Source organism: Camelus bactrianus, chromosome 23 (genome assembly GCF_048773025.1).
Source record: "Camelus bactrianus isolate YW-2024 breed Bactrian camel chromosome 23, ASM4877302v1, whole genome shotgun sequence".
Taxonomy (NCBI): domain Eukaryota; kingdom Metazoa; phylum Chordata; class Mammalia; order Artiodactyla; family Camelidae; genus Camelus; species Camelus bactrianus.
This window is the reverse complement of record NC_133561.1, coordinates 32,882,671-32,895,815: the sequence shown is the minus strand read 5'-3', so window position 1 is coordinate 32,895,815 and position 13,145 is coordinate 32,882,671. Positions and strand designations below refer to the sequence as shown.

General features: G+C 35.5%; 1 protein-coding gene and 1 long non-coding RNA gene across 2 annotated transcripts in view; both read right to left on the bottom strand.

The window, feature by feature from the left end:
- Window positions 1-68: 68 nt before the first annotated feature.
- LOC141573278 (uncharacterized) lies at window positions 69-2,180 on the bottom strand. Its single transcript, XR_006721783.2, has 3 exons — window positions 1,987-2,180; window positions 431-464; window positions 69-173 (listed from the first exon to the last, which is right to left on the bottom strand). It is a non-coding gene; the product is annotated as an uncharacterized LOC141573278 (long non-coding RNA).
- Window positions 2,181-6,860: 4,680 nt separating this feature from the next.
- The window catches only part of LOC123611657 (uncharacterized), a 33,540-nt gene continuing 27,255 nt past the window's right edge, over window positions 6,861-13,145 (bottom strand). The window contains exons 16-17 of the mRNA XM_045510125.2: window positions 8,743-8,816; window positions 6,861-7,599 (exon numbers count right to left, since the gene is read on the bottom strand). The gene's annotated coding sequence lies outside the window, so the exon portion shown is untranslated. The remainder of the gene's footprint in view (window positions 7,600-8,742; window positions 8,817-13,145) is intronic.

Genomic DNA, 13,145 nt, shown 5'->3' with positions numbered 1-13,145 from the left:
AAAAAGCTTCATACTCATACAGTGGTCCTACCTTTACGCTCCACGCCAAGTTGTTCAATTAGCAACAGGGAACTTTTAAAACTAGAGTAAAGCAAGTCGCAATCCTCAGAAGCCGTTTCAGACGACTAAGTTAAGTCATCGAGGTCATCCACAGAATTAATTTGCTCTTTGACCTGCAAATAAATAATACTGTTTCATAGTGTTTCCAACATATTTATAAAATATACTCACTGTACAGAGGTGGTAAGTATGCATCTGTTTATGAAAGCAAAACCACAGACACTTCTTCAAAAAACTGTACTTTATCAAAAGGATAACTTTATCAATAGCATTTCTAAATTATTTTTTCAAAGTAAATTTTTCCACTCTACCTTTTATAAAGTATTTTTAACTACAGTATATTATTTTTATGATTAATTTTTTACTATACCTTGTCCTTTTCATTAGGTGTTTTCTTTGCAGACCTAAAAAAAAAATCAAGCAATTGTTTTCAGCCAAATATTAAACACTTAAAATACAAGGAATAGCTAAACCTATTATTTTTTACATAGTATCTTTGCATTGGTAATTTTCTATGAAAAGGATTAAATAATAAATAGAAAAAGTAACATTAAAGGACAAAGAAAGTATACCAATAATAATATTAACAAAGTATTAAATTTAGATCAAGCTGACAGTCAAAGGAAAAGGAAAAACATAACATGACTTGGATTATTTGATAGGAAGAAATATACCAGGGTTTTCTTGTCATTTTCAATATAAACTAGCTTTTATGGCACTAAAGCCTATTTGGAAAGTATTACTTAAATCCTTATATGAAAGAAACCCTTTTCTAATAATCATGACGGTAGCTTTCTGAGGACGGAGTATGCAACTGCTATGCATTATTCTAAGCACTTTCCATGTCTTAAAGGCATTTTAATGCTCACAACAATCCCGGGAGGCAGGTAATACATTAGGTACTTTACACAGGAAGAAAATGAGGCACAGAAAGTCTGAGTAACTTGCTGAAGTCCATCGGTCTGCCCGGAATTCTAACCTAGGAAATCTGACTTCAATACTTGCATTTCACAATATGCTGAGAAAGCAGATTTCTTTTAAAGTGTTTTTAAGTAACATCATAGCAAAGGAATCTGTATTATTTCATGTCTAGCTATAATTCTAACAACTTCTGGATCTTACTCGTATTTTTTTAAAATATAAAGACTTTAAATCTAGGCAATACTGGAAATCTACTTTCAATACGGATTTGCTTTTGCTAAAGAAATTCATCAGCAGGTAGTCATTATCCACTCAGCTGTTAGTTCACGCACTCCGACGGGTCTTCATGGAGCAAACAATACATGTTAATGACACTTTTGGTACAGGAGTGATGGCTTTTGTAATTGAGAACTTAGTAATCCAAAAGTAATCATCTGTGATAGATTGTTAAAGTTTAATATTCCATTGTATATAAATAAATCTTCCCCTCTTCCCTAGAATCTAAACAAATATGAAGTTAATAGAATCTGGTATTTTAGGACACCTCACAAAACCACAGCTACTCATGACAATACTGTCAGAGACACTATACTGTCTAGAATCACTAAGGAATGATTATATCCAACTCAGTAAGTGTATGTATAGTTATTATGAGCATATTAATTTTAAAAAATCTATGTATGATAGTATAACTTTTAAGTAATCATCTGCATATTCAATTGTGTAAGAATATTATACTTCAGAACCAATGAACAGGCCTTTACCATAAAACTGAATGTGAATAGAAGTATTACAGACAATTAGTTCACTGTATTTTAAAGATAAAATAATACAATCAATACTCATTCTAATACCGGAAATGCAAACAAGATTAAATTGAAAAACACATCTTCTACGGAATCATTTCCAAGGGCTTACAGACATGCTCTAAAAACTACCATCTTAACATAAAAAAAAAAAAAAAGGAAGGAAGCTCCCTTGAGCCCCACACTCCTCTTCAGTTACCGTCCAGTCCTCTCCTGCCTTCCCAGTGAACGTTCTCTACGCAGCTCTTTCCACCGACTCACTGCAGCCCAGCTCCCACGGGGACTCTGTGCTGAAACCACTGCCAGTCACAGGCACTTGTCCTCATCTTAACCTTTTGGCAGCGCTGGTCTGAGATAGTTGAGAATTCTCTTGCCTTGGCCTGTGCACTGTATTATGCTGTTCTATTTCCAGAGAAGGTAATCACTGTTAGCTTTTCTTCACCTAGAAATAAAGAATTTGTGGGTTTGACCTGCCATCATCTTGACCTGCCCCACTCAAACTGCTGGCATCATTCACGTGCAGCAGACCGCCTGGCAGTGGGGCGCCCTTCTCCAACACTGCTGAAATCACAGGTTCTTTTGATGTCCATTTCTCATTTTCACGTTTCTTTACTTCCTTCATATGCGAGCCAGGACCGCTACTTTAAAACAGTCCATTAAAAAGCCAATGTTTTAAAATAATTCTAGTGTTAAATAAAAAACCAATTTTTGTAAAATTTGAACTCTTACCCATCTTAAGTCATTTATTAATTCACAAAACAGTTATGAAGTACAAACCATATGCAAGGAAGTAAAATTCTTGCTTCAAAGACAATTATGATACAACGTGACATGTAAGAGCTGACACATGGGAAGTAATAAGTGAGCATAGGAAGGCTTTACAGAAGAGGGGACATGAACAGGAGGTCATGAGGAAGAAGAAATGGAGGGAAATTATTCTACTTAGAGATGAGAATGTGAGCACACAGATTAGGCACATGGCATCCAAGTGTGTCCTGGGTACTTGGAAGGAAAAGTACAAAATACATGGAAGCAAGTAGAGAGACGAGTCTGGGAAGAAATTCGGAATGATACCAAATTCTACTCTAAAAAAAAGCTGGAGCTCACTGCCTAAAAGCAGTGACTCTTACATATTAATTATATTTGTACTATAATGTTTTGTTTTAAAATATAGTAATGGTTAATTTAAATAATTTTTAAAAATAACATTAAGTACATGTAACATGAAAAAATAAATCAAGGAAATACCTTGAGGGGGAAAATTTACTTTTAAACCATCCACATGTTGGGATGACATCAGCATATGGCTGAAAAAGAGGGACCTCATGTCCCCCTGACAACAGTGTGGCATCTATTCAGACAAGGTGTCTTTGCAAGAGACCTGGACAGAGTCCTGCCCACCCGTGCTGGGAAACAGACACACAGAACACATCCCAGCTGTGGACCCTGAGTGGCTCATGAACTGGCTCCAGCCACTCTTAACCACATCCATGGCATCCTCGGAAATAGATAATCACCCACAGATGAGAGCGCCTTTGTGGAAATCCACGTTTCCAGCAGAGAAGTTCCAGGACACCACTGGAGAGAAAGAATACAAGTGTGGGCACCTTGGAGAGGGCAGTTATCAAAGACTGCAAAAGGTGACTGCTACTTCCAGTGCTAAGACAGCAATACGAAACTTCAAAGAACATGAAAAATCACGAAAACATGACCCACTAAAGGATCACAATAATCTTCCAATAACCAATCCAAAGACCCAGAGATCTGCAAACTGATGAAGAATTCAGAGCAGTAGTTTTAAGGTAACTCGATGAGCTACAAGAAAACACGGAAAGACATGCAATGGAGTCAGGAAAATAATATATAAGCAAAATGAGAAGTTTAACAAAGAGAAAGAAATAATAAAAAAAAAGCACAAACAAAAATCCGGGAGATAAGGAATATAATGAATGATAGGAAAAACGCAAGAAAGAGCACTGACAGCAGAATGGATCAAGCAGAAGAAAGAATCTGTGAATTAAGAGATAGGAACTTTGAAATTACCCAATCAGAAGGGAACAAAGAAAAAAGAATGAAAAGGTGTGAAGAATGACTACGTGAATTACCTGATACCATCAAAAGAAATAATTCGTGAATTACTGCAGTTCCAGAAAGAGGAGATAGGGAGGTGGTGGCAGAAAGCTTATTTAAGGAAAAAATGGCTGAGAACTTCCTAAACTTGGGGTGAGATTTGGATATCCAAGATCCTAAAGCTCATAAGTCACCAACTCAAGTTTAAAAAAATCCTCACCAGGAGACATTACAATAAAACCATCCAAAATCAAAGATAAAGCCTCTTAAAAGCAGCAAGAGAAAAGAGGTTTGGAAATTATAAGGGAACCCCCATAAGTCTATCAGTGGGTTTCAAGAGAGTAGATGGACAAATTCTAAGTGCATAAAAAACAAAAAATAAAAAACCTGCCAACCAAGAACACTCTATCCAGAAAAGTTATCTTCCATGAATGAAGGAGAGATAAAGATCTTCCCAGATAACAAAGCTGAGGGAGTTCACCACCACCAGACCTGCCTCACAAGAAATGCTGAAAGGAGTCTTCAAGCTGAAATGAAAGGATGCTAATTAGTAATGTAAAATATATGAAAACATGTAACACACTGGTAAGGGTAAATATACAGTCAAATCCAGAATACCCTAAAACTGTTAATATGGTAGTATGTTCACCAACTGACTCTAGTATTAAGGCAAAAGGGCAAGAGTATTAAAAACAATTATATCCCCAGTGAAATACAAAGTGTATTCACCACGAATATTAGCTCAAACAGAATTCATTTTATAGGCAAATAACAATTACCTATTGGTAAATACTGATACAGGCTTACCTACCAGAATCTCCATTCTCTGCAGCAGGAGGCTGCTGGTTACTAGTGTTTCCACTCTTCCTCTGTTGAGTTAATCCGCTGTCCTCACCGGCATCACCCATGCTTCCTGGTCCTTCCGTTTCACTACTTCCGTGCTGCTGCTTTTCTTCTTCAACCTTTAAAGAAAGTTTGATACAAAGGATAATTGTTTTTATTTTATTCATTATAAAGACTTTTTTGTTTTCATTCATTTTATCATTTGACTCAGAGTTTGCCTTGATTCCAATTGATTAAAATATTTTGGGGCTTAATTTTATCATTACAAGTCATTGAAATGTTTATAAATTCTGCTTTCTGTTTGAGGAAAAGAAACAGAATTTCCAACATTTCCAAAAGGGCTTTCTTAAGGTTGTGCTCTTAAGTCACATCCACCGTTCCCCATGTGAATGGCAGAGATAGAGAAATAAAAAGACAAAGGCATAAAATTTGCCCTCTTCTGTCTTTACCAAAGATTTTGCATGAAACAGCCAGATATAGAGGGTGTGACACCTTGGTGCTTCAGTAACAGAAAGGAAACATTCTTCTTTCTGCACTAAAGCTATTCTTCCCCCACTTTTTACAATTCTTGTCTCATTTGGATCCTGGAGATATCAAAAAAGTGGTGTTCAATAAAAGATATGAACCAAGGTTTACCAAAGCACAAGGAGCAGAGTGAAACTGATGAATTGCTAGTTAGTGTGGAGTTCTGGAAAAGGAGCAATGCTTCCCAATTTCACATTCAATAACCATGACCATTTTATAGCCAGAGGGTATAGGATTAACCATCTACTTGAGCCCCACTATTTACCAATAATGGAAACACCACCAAGAAAGGTTAAACGATCTGTGCAAAGCCCCTAAGCGGCACCCCCCAGCATGTTACGGTGCCAAAAGAGACGATACGATTCTATAACACCGAATCTAAAAATCACCAAATAAATTCATCAATTAATCAGATACATTAAAAGTGTGACTTCGGTAAAGTTGGGGGCAGGGCTCATCTCCTTTTTCTGTTAAAGGAGAACATCTCCAGATTTCTGTCTTTAAAGCTCTTTGCACCTCACACAAAAGAACAAACAAACAAATTTTAAGAATCTATTACCAGAAGAAAAAAAAAAAAAAAAACTCAGGGCACCTCAAAACTCAGTTTTCTCCTTTGGAGATAAATAGTGAATTTTTTTGCTGAGGGTTCATACTACCTATATGATAAAATCATACATGTCAAAACTTACTGCATTTTATTAAACAACATAATGTAAGGGTCGGACTCAACAGAAACATCTGAGAGTGGTGGTTAAAAATATGTTGGAATACATGTATTTGTTATTAAAAATATCTCAAAGCAGCCCTGATGGAATTCTAAGTGCCAGAGCACAATAAACAGATCAGTTTAGTGAGAGTGTGTGTTTCTCTCCCTTCTCTCAGTCACTGCTTCCTTCTCATTCTATGGAAATGCAATTTATATTTAAGCCAATAGATTTTAAAAAAATTAGAGCTTATTATATTTCTTAAGCAATTTCATTTGTGTTTGTCTGGGCTCAGGTCACATGGTACACAGCTAAATTCCTTTCCCAGTTCACATGAAAGACTGACAGAGACTTAGGTTGATTAAGGAACAAAACCCAGGAAAATATTTCCCTGAATTCCTATTATTTAGATGGCAGAAATCATCTATTTCTACACAATTACATATTTAGATGACCCCATTTTATACATAAGCTATCTTCATAAGTGGAAAATCAGATCAGCCAAGGATCAGATCATTGATAAAGAGAAAAAACAGAGTAGCAGCAAATGAACCTCCACCTCTTTTTGAAGCTGAATCTTCTTTTTTTCCAAAGACAGGAGTTCTATTTGTAACATGCCTACCTCATTCTTAAACCTTTGCATATCTTGCTGTAATTCTTCGTCTAGATATACTTTGGATGTTCTGTTACTATTCGATGGAGAAGAACTCACATTTTCTAATTCGGGGTCCGTGATTTCAGTTATTAGCTCTGCAGTTACCTGCAAGCAATGGCTTCTGGGACCTGTTTGTACTGGTTTGGTTTTCTTGTAAGTACTTGCAACAGCAGAAACACTGTGACCTTTTATTTGAATCATGTGTTTCATCTCACTGGAGTGGGAAAGCCACAAATCAAAAGGCTTTTTGGATCACTACACTGAGGTGGTGCATGTCCGACGTCTGACTTCCACTTAGTGGTATTTTGGGTCGTATTTTGTATCATTCGCATATCCAGCTCTTGGTCTTCTTTCACTTCAAACGTAGCTACTGGGTTCCTTACTTTTTTATTTTCTGTATCATTATAAAAACTCCTCATTTTTGTGAGAAACATGTTCAGTGTCTGGTTGATCACTTTCACAGTCTAATTCATTTTCATTGAAATCAAGTTTTGAAGACACCTGGCAAGCGTATCTGGGGGACTCAAGGTTGGAGTAAGATGGAAAAACATTTTCGAGACCGGGCTCTCCGTGTTCAGCAAATGCCTGGAGTTCTGCAAGCAGACGGGTGCCCAATGCGTCTTCTCCCTCACAGTCAAGTACATTAAGTGTCAAGTCGGAAGGTGTTTCCGTTAAGTCTGCTCCTTCCTTATAGCGTGTCATGTAGTGGCTCGTCTCCAGAACAAACAGTAATTTTGCATTTTTCACAAATTTCACCCACTTTCTGCTTTAACTCATTTGTGATGAGTTTAGTATTGTTTTTTCACTCTAATTAGCCTTGTCTGATCCACATGTCCTCATGCTTTTCTACACAGGAACATCCTGAATATACAGATACGTCCTCTCTATCATGTTCCTTATTCATTCTTGGTTCTTGAGGCATTTTCCGCAGATGCAAAAGTGGAAGATTAATTTGCTTGATTTGATTTTCAGATGTCTTTTCTGTCGGAGTACATGTTTGTAAAACAACTTCATCCTGGGGTAGTCAAGTATGGATAAAGAAAAGTTAGAAAATAACTAAAATTTAACAAACTTCTTAATCTATATTTAGGTACTCACAAACTAAGAAATCAGAAATAACTTACCTTAGCCCAAAATAGGAGGAAAATCATGAACTCACAGACCTAATTTTGTCACTGTTTGTTTGAACTAACAATTCATACATGTGAAATCTACCAAGAATTAATTAGGAGATGATTTTTAATGTTACAAAGCCTTCCTCACTAAAAAATATTTCACCTCACATGCCTTAAAGAGTGAGTGCCCCAGTGCATGTAAGGATTTTTTTTTAAGGACTAATAACTGGAGAATAGGCAAAATTTAAATTACTAGGAGCCAAAATCAATTAATATCAATGAGAAAGAGAAACAAATACCTAACTTTTAATGTAATTTATATACTATGCTAGTGTTACATATCAAAATGTTTTATCTGCTTCCATCCAGTAATATTACACTCTAATATCCACTAATGAAAGTGAATCAAAGGATTTTTAATAATATGTTCTGATTGCCTACGCTGAAATGAAATAAATTAGAAAGTTATTATTTGTTCCCTAACAATAAAGATCCAATCCTGGAAGGTCTGATTCTCTTAATCAGCAGTTGGGCTGACGCTATGATGCCAGTTCTCTCCCCGATTGTAGATTCTGAAGTCGATTACAGAGATATCACAAGACAGAAGAAGCCTTTCATCTTGGCGTTAATGACTGGCAAAGTGAAACTGTAAATTCTGAACCATTGGGAATGATTATCCCTTTCATGGATCTAACTCAGTGGCCATCACTGCTATATGGTTCACACTTTCAAATGCTCAATGTATGATTCAGTATTTGATGCCACCTTCTTCATCATGCAAGGAAGTTATAAAAATGGAAGAAGCGAATACTCAGGAAATTTTTTGCTTCAATTCCAAGGATAAAGTTTAACTATAAATTATAGATCCTAACAATACTTTAAGTTTTGTAACTAGATTAAAATGCTATAAAAACTAAGTATTAAATTGTTATCTATTGACCCCAAAAGGCTGATTTGAAGGCAATTTCTTTTGAATTATGTTATATTATTAAAGCACAGAAAACGACAGTAAACCAGAAATTTAAATGTACATTTTTACATACCTGGGAGTGGTTATATTCACTTCCATCAAGTCTTTCTTACTCTTCCTTGCATGTCATTTCTAAGTCAAGTGCTGCTGAAAAATGTATACATTTAGTTAAAATTAACTACTCAGAAGTTAGATAAAAGGCATAATCTTTATAAAAATAGATAAAATAATTTCATCAATTGACAGTTTAAATTAGGCTTACTCTTCAGCTGAATGTTTATTTCTTTAAGAAATACTTCTGATTATCTAAGTCTTCCACAAACTATTTGGGAAATACTAGATGTCATCAGATTAAAGGCAGACAGACATCCCAACGTTTCATTCACAAATTCATCCACCAAACATGAACAAAACAAAGAGAAACAAAATATAATTTAAAAATACAGTACAAACACACAAAGTCACAACAGACTCTAATCTTTACCTCATAATAGTACCTTTTGAACAACACAGGGAAGTTCAACAGCAACATTGTTCATGGATTCCAAAGTTGTTACTTTTTATGCTTTTATCAGTTGCTTAATCTGAAATGTTTTTCTCTACTATTGTGACAAATTCCTTTTCCTCTTTTAAGACTTCGCCTGCTTGGTGAAGTCCTCCTGGATGACAGCTGTCTTTCCCCAGATAGATAGGGATCTCCTTCTTTGGAGTTACACCAGAAAAATCTCTCAAGTACAAGCTATCTTTATCACCTGAACTGTAAACTATTTCTTTACATGTCCATCCTCTTTGCTCCTACACTGTAGAGGACAAGCTCTTAAAACTATCTTTGTATATTTCTTTGTTTTACTCAGTATTTATTGAGTTCCTGCTTTAGCAGTAGGCACTGGTGTTTAAAGAATAATGTAGATAAAGGATGTTGTGACGGCTTTTCTAAAGAGAATGCCTGAGCTGAAACTTAAACAGTGAGGTCAGCCAGCTTCAAAGGAACAGGGGCAGGAAAGGGAGAGAGGGCTTTTCAGCACTGTACTAGAGGTTCTAGCCAGTGCTGTTAGGCAAAATAAAGAAACAAAAGGCACCTGGATGGGAAATGAAGAGGGAAAACTGTCTGCTAATTAGCAGGCAAAAGATTACATTATATCAGCCAGCTAACTCCACCCTATGCACTGGGTTGCTTGCTTTGGTAAAGCTTTACCAAAATGCAGCCATGCCCACTGACTTGTGTACTGTCCACAGCTGCTCTCATGGTACACTGCTGATTAGCTGTGACAGAGAATGTACTGGCTGCAGTGTTAAATGTGAACTATCTTTAGTAAGATAGTAGTTTAAAGAAGAAAAAGCTTCACAACCTTCGGTTACATAGAAAATGTGAGAGCATCTACAAAAAGGCTACTAGAACTAATAAATGAGTTTAGTAAGGCTGGAGGGCACAGAATCAGCACACAAAAGACACCTGGATTTCTATAATCAGAATGAAAAATCAGAAATTAAAATTAAAATATATTATTTTAAAATGAATAAATAAATATATAAACTATATTATTTACAACCTCACTGAAAAATAAGAAATACAGGTAAACTCATAAAAGATGGAAAGATCCATACACTAAAAACTCTAAAATGTTACTGAGAAAATCAAGGACTGCCTATATAAATGGAGAAATAAATTTTGTTCAGGCGTTGAAAATTCAATATTGTTAAGAAGTCAATTCTCCCCAAATTAATCTACAGATTCAACATAATCCACATCTAATTTCCAGAAGACTAGCAGACTTTTTTTTTAAAAGAAATTGACAAGCTGATTCTAAAATTCATGTGGAAAGAAGGGCAATGAAATGAAACAAGATGAAGCCAGAGGACTGTGGCCTTTAACCATGCAGCAATGAGAAACACGAGCTGGATTTTAAGCAAGGGGGTAACATGATGAGATCTGAATTTTTAAAAATATGTGATAATCATGGTTGCAGGGCAGACGCAGGTTCCAGGAGGTGGAACGGATGAGAAGCAAGTTCTGAGGTTATTTCAGTATTCTAGGAGGGAAATTATGATAACCTGCCCTTGGGTGAGGGCACAGGAGAGAAGCAGAGTCAACAGAAAGCACCGTGAGCGGCAGTGATCACAGCCCTCTGGCTGGGAGTGCACAACACATCTGGTTCTGTTTCAGTACAAAGCGTGTTTCTGAGATGAAGCGCACCATCACATCCGTGCTCTGTGGGGCAGCGCTAGGTGTGCATCCTAGTTATAGTCTTATTTTTTTTAACACACTTCTTTGCCTGTCACTTAACATACCTGTAATTAAAGGCATTAAAATGGATTGAGTCTATAAAGCAAATTTACATTTTTTGGTAATTTAATTTAACTTATTTTCAGGGGGAGGTAATTGGTTTGTTTATTAACTTTTTTTAAATAGAGGTACTAGGCGTTGAACCCAGGACCCTGAGCGTGCTGAGCACGCACTGTACCACTGGGCTCTACCCTCTGTACTTCTTGGTAATTTTAAAATGTAAAAACAACAACAAAAAACCCATCAATAAATATTTATAAAAGGTCAGCGTCTATTCCTCAAACCTCAATCCCACTTCCCAGAAGTAACTATTGTTAACAATTCCACGACTACCCTTCTGTGTATTTAAATACATGTTCTTTCTGTTAAAATGGAACGTAACTTTTTGCAATTGTCTTCCTCCATTTAACAATATATTGTGGACATTTCTCAGAACAGGTTGGACAGTGCATTCAGGTTAATGGCTGTTTACAGTTTTCTAATTTATCAGAGTATGGTAATTTATTCAACTACCTCCCTACCACAGGCACTAGCTGTTTCCTGGTTTTATTGCTAAAAATAACACTGCAGTTAAAATTCTTGTACATGTTATCCTTCACCACATGAGGACTAAATTCCTGAAAGTCACACTGTGAGACCTGAATTGTTTAACGCTAATAAATTTTCCTCTGAATGGTTGTTATCAAGAATTTATACATCCACCAATGAATATAAATGTCCTTTTTTCCACACCCTTTGCAGCAGTGAACGTAAATAAAAATCTTTTTAATTTGTACAAAATCTGATGGGCAGAACATAGCATCATGCTTCAATTTGTATTTCAGATTAGAAGTGAGGAAAATTTTTGAGAACATTTTTTATTTTTATTGACTATTTTTATTTCTTTAGTATATTGACCACTCATGACTTTTCATATTTTTCCATTTTCAATTATAGAATATGGATGATACATATATTTTAGTGACATATTTTAAACAGTTATTTTAATGCCTTTGTCTTTTAATTAAGTGATACAGTAATTTGCAGAGTTAATGAAAACCACATCTTTTTTTAAGAAACAGTGCCTTTACTATTCGGTTTGAAACAGAAGAAACCTCAGCTTTCAATCTTTAGTGTTTTCTGCAGTGTGCTTTGATTAGAAACTGTCTCATCTCAAACCAGGACTTTAAAGGCACTTTACTGACTTCACCTAACTCTTGTTTCCAGTTCTTTATGCATTTGGAACTCATTTAAGGTGTAAGAGAAGAATCTCATTCCCTTCTTTTTATGCCCAAGTTTAAAATGAACTTCTTGATTTTCCTAACAATGTTTCGAGTATTGATTGGAGTTGCACTGAATTAATAAATCTGGGTGCAAATTGATAATGTTGTAACACCAAGTCCTTCCAAAAAGGGTGACGGTATTCTCTCGCTTGATTTTACTCTGCTCTGCTTTTATTTCCGTCAGTCAGATTTCATATACATACACATACCCATCTGTGTACATGTGCTATGTTGCCTATTTCTTGTTAGGACACAAGATTTAATGGATTTTGAACAAACTGTAAATAAAACCTATTGTTAGAATATAAGAAAGTTATTGGTTTTTATTCATTTATCTTCTATGGTACCAGGGCAGCCTTTCAGTTGATTTTCTTGGATTTTCTGGTAAACAATCTTATCGCCTAATTATAATTTTGTCCCTTCCTTTAACTTATACAAAACTCCTCTCTTTTTCTCTTTAATCACATTTTTCAGGACCTCCAAATTACTGAATAAAAACAGGATACCAGACATCCTGTTTCTCATATTAATGAGAACTAATAGGTATTCTTAAGTTGTAAAGTATCCACTGGAGCTAAGAGTTTTTAGGAAGTGGAACATTGAGACACATCACATGCCTTTTTATCATACACTGAAATAATCATCCTGTCCTCTAATCAATTAACATGATAAATTAATATACTTCCTAATGTTAAATCACTCTTGTATTCCTTAACCATATTTTTTTAGCATATTTCTATACTTGTTTTTTCAGATTTTACTTAGGATTTCTGTACCTGTATCATGTGAAATTGATCAGTTTTCTTTTTTTTGTACTAATATTTTAGTATCAGTAATCTCATGGAGTAAACAGGGCAGCTTATTCTATCTTTATCTAAAGTTTTAAATAACAGGAAAACTTCTGACCTTGGAAAAGAGAATGCAGCCCTA